Source organism: Camellia sinensis, chromosome 6, assembly GCF_055761805.1.
Source record: "Camellia sinensis isolate YWXY chromosome 6, ASM5576180v1, whole genome shotgun sequence".
Lineage (NCBI taxonomy): Eukaryota > Viridiplantae > Streptophyta > Magnoliopsida > Ericales > Theaceae > Camellia > Camellia sinensis.
The window spans coordinates 203,504,072-203,508,571 of record NC_138966.1 but is presented as its reverse complement, the minus strand read 5'-3'; positions in this window follow the sequence as shown (position 1 = coordinate 203,508,571).

The window sequence follows — 4,500 nt, the reverse complement described above, 5'->3', positions numbered from 1 at the left end:
ATATGAATATTAGAAAACCCTTACATTTGCAGTTAAGAGGGTTGAATAAAGCCTATTTACCACCAGCACAATTCACGATGACCAAGGATGAGAAAGATTTGTTCTTGAAAGTGTTGAAGGAAGTAAGAGTTCCCGACGAGTATTCATCCAATATATCACGCCGTGTGTGCTCACATGATAGAAGTATTGGGGGTCTTAAAAGCCACGATAGTCATATTCTGATGCAACAACTTATTCCATAGGCTATTCGAAGATCGTTACCGAAGAATGTAATTGAACCCTTGATTGAATTGAGCAATTTCTTTAGACAATTATGTTCCAAAGTGAATCGTGCGACGGATTTGCAATATATTCAAGATCGTATCGCTATAACACTTTGTCATCTAGAGAAAATATTTCCTCCGAATTTTTTTGATATAATGGAGCATTTGCCTATACATCTAGTTGATGAAGCATTATTGGGTAGAGCGATTCAGTTTCGATGGATGTATCCAATTGAGAGGTATCTTCTTACTTTGAAGCAAAACGTGCGTAATAGAGCTCATCTTGAAAGATCAATTGCTAAAGGATATCTTATGGAAGAATGCATGAATTTTTGTGCACAATATCTCAATGATGTGGAAACCAAATCTAGTCGACCCGTGAGGAATTATAGTGGCGATGATAATTTGAGTCATGCTATTGGTGAAAACACAAGCTTTTATCTTGATAATACTTCTTGGGTACAAGCTCATCGGTACATCTTATTCAATACAAGCGCTGTTCAACCATTCATAAACTAGGTTAAGTCACTCACTCAATATTTTATTATGTTTTATTGAATTTTGAACCAAATTTTTTGTATTGATAAATTTTCAATCTACACAGCAAACACCTTAAAGTACTTAAGCTCAAAATGCCTCGTGTCGACGATCATCAGCTTCGGCGTGAACATTTTGAAACTTTTCGCATTTGGTTCAAGGAACATGTATGTATTTAAGTCTACAGATTCTAGTTACTTAAGTCGAACTATATTTTAAATTTTACATTTTTGTTTTAAATAGGTCCAAACTTTGCGAAGGACTACTGATGTCATATTTTCTGAAGAGATTATTCTATTGGCAAATGGTCCTCATAACCTGGCAAGGAGGTTCAACGGGTATATACTGAATGGGTTTTGGTATCGAGGAAAGGCCATGGATGATCATCGAGCCACACAAAATTGTGGTGTAGCTTTGAAGGCAGATACCATAAGTTATGCTAGTCGGAAAGACAAGAATCCTCGTGTGGGGTCTGTGTACTATTATGGACAATTGACAGATATTGTTGAGATTTGATATTCCAATGAGAAGAAACATGTGTTATTTAAGTGTGATTGGATTGACAACATTCATGGAAAGAAAGAAGATGTCTTCAATTTCACGTTAGTGAACTTCAATCATTTGTTGTACCGAGATGATCGAATTACCAATGAACCTTTCATCTTGGCGTCCCAAGTAGAGCAAGTTTGGTATGTTGCAGACTCGTTACAACTAGACTGGCAAGTAGCGGTGAAGATGTCTCAAAGAGGTTTATTTGATATGAGTTCAGCTGATCCACAAATCGAGCCATATATGAGCCAACAATTGGAAGAAAATATAATGCTTCGTGATGAAGAAGTTGGTTGGGTGAGGGAAGCCGCAAAAGGGGAAACAGTTGATGTTCAAATAGGCTGATATTTAATCAACATCAGTAATTCAATTAAGGCCAAGGTTGTAGTTAATTATCAGTTGCTTAATTTACTTTGTCTTTGTGATTGTATTAGTTCAATTAATGTCATATTATAGTTGATGACAAACCATTGTCTATGTTTCTAATGTCAATTAATGTTATATTGTTTGCAGATTATTATGGGAAGGAAGAGGAAGCCTGATCATCCCCGGCGCATGATGTCCGATGTGGTACATAACAAGACATCAGTAGCACCACCATCAGAGGAAGCATCACATCGGCCACCATCGGAGGGAGCATTAGTGCCACCACCATCTGACCAGCCATCGCAGTGACCACTATTACTGGCACCACCATTAAAGGAGGCATCCCAGCGACCACCATCAGAGGGGCCATTAGTACCGCCGCATCAACCACCATCAGTGGCACCACAGCAGCTACCATGTACTCAGCCTCCACGCCTACCATTGGTGCGTCCACCATCAGTGGCACCACAGCAGCTATCATCCCAACTAGAGTCATCAGCTTATGAGCCATCCGCAGGTATATAAATTTGCATTGATTTGTATGAAAATTATTTAAACATACATTTATTTATTCTCATTATATATAACTTGTTTATTCTCATTGTATTTTGCAGACCCTTCGACTTCTTCACAGCCCACCTCAGGTATAAGAATTCGATTTGTATTCACATTATTTAAATTTGCATTTGTTTATTATCGTTGCATATCGTTTATTGTTATTGTATCGCGCAGGCCATGTTAGTTCCTTAAGAAACTTGAATTCGAGGTGTTGATGCCCCAAAATCACCAAATGACGTCGGTTTAGCATGAAACTTGGCACACACGACTGCCTAGGCACGAGAGACTTATGGGAGAAGACGGGACTCGAATCAGGTTCTCGGATTGGGAGTTAGAGCTGGATTTCACTTTAGGCAAACTAGTTCCTTAAGAAACTTGAATTCAAGGTGTTAACGCCCCCAAAATCACTAAACGGCGTCGGTTTAGCACAAAACTTGGCACACACGACCGCTTAGACACGAGATAATTGTGGGAGAAGACGGGGCTCGAATCGGATTCTCAGTTTGGGAGTTAGAGTCGGATTTTGGTCTAGGCAAACTAGTTCCTTAAGAAACTTGAATTCGAGGTGTTCATGCCCCAAAATCACCAAACAACGTTGGTTTAGCATGAAATTTGGCACACACGACCGCCTAAGCACGAGAGACTTCTAGGAGAAGACGGGGCTCAAATCGGGTTCTCGGATTAGGAGTTAGAGCCAGATTTCACTTTAGGCAAATTAGTTCCTTAAGAAACTTGAATTCGAGGTGTTAACGCCCCAAAATCACCAAACGGGGTCGGTTTAGCATAGAACTTGGCACACACGACCGCCTAGACATGAGAGACTTCTGGGAGAAGACGGGGCTCAAATCGGGTTCCCGGATTGGGAGTTAGAGCTGGATTTTACTTTAGGCAAACTAGTTCCTTAAGAAACTTGAATTCGAGGTGTAACACCCCAAAATCACCAAACGGCGTCGGTTTAGCATGAAACTTGGCACACACGACCGCCTAGGCACAAGAGACTTGTAGGAGAAGATGGGACTCCAATCGGGTTCCCGGTTTGGGAGTTAGAGCTGGATTTCGGTCTAAGCAAACTAGTTCCTTAAGAAACTTGAATTCGAGGTGTTAACGCCCCAAAATCACCAAATGGTATCGATTTAGCATGAAACTTGGCACACACGACGACGTAGGCACGAAAGAGTTGTGGGAGAAGACGAGACTCGAATTGGTTTCCCAGATTCGGAGTTAGAGTCGGATTTCACTTTAGGTAAACTAGTTCCTTAAGAAACTTGAATTCGAGGTGTTAACACCCCAAAATCACCAAACGACGTCGGTTTAGCACGAAACTTGGCGCGACCGCCTAGGCACGAGAGACTTGTGGGAGAAGATAGGGCTCGAATCGGGTTCCCGATTTGGGAGTAAGAGTCGGATTTCGGTCTAGGCAAACTAGTTCCTTAAGAAACTTGAATTCGAGATGTTGACGCCCCAAAATCACCAAACAACGTCAGTTTAGCACGAAACTTGGCACATACGACCGCCTAGGCACGAGAGACTTGTGGGAGAAGACGGGACTCCAATCGGGTTCTCGGTTTGGGAGTTAGAGCCGGATTTCGGTTTAGGCAAACTAGTTCCTTAATAAACTTGAATTCAAGGTGTTGACCCCCCCAAAATCACCAAACGAAGCCGGTTTAGCACGAAACTTGTCACACATGACCGCCTAAGCACGAGAGACTTGTGGGAGAAGACGGGACTCCAATCGGGTTTCCGGTTTGGGAGTTATGGCCGGATTTCTGTCTAACCAAAATTATTTACTAAACTATCTTTGTAATTATATAGTAGTTAATTTTTTTATGTTTTTTTGTAATTAAAATATTAACACAATTATATTGTCATTAGTTATTTTTATTTTGTTATTTTTAGATATTTCTTGAGTAGCAGTTTGCTTCTTTTAGAATGCGGGCGTGTAAAGATTATGACCAACTTTTGTTTTTGTAACCCACTTAAGAATCATGACGAAACTTTTGTTTTTGATTTACGTTTTTTAGATATGTGAACAACATTATGTATGTATTATGCAACATTATGTAGTGGGATAATTTTTATTGTTATGAATTTTTATTTATGTATTGTTATGAATGAAACAACATTATGAATTTTCATTAGATGTCAACTTTTGTTTATGTATGTATTTATATTATTATGTAATTATCGAGTTTTTTTTGTTGTTATTTTTCATTTAATACAGGTTATT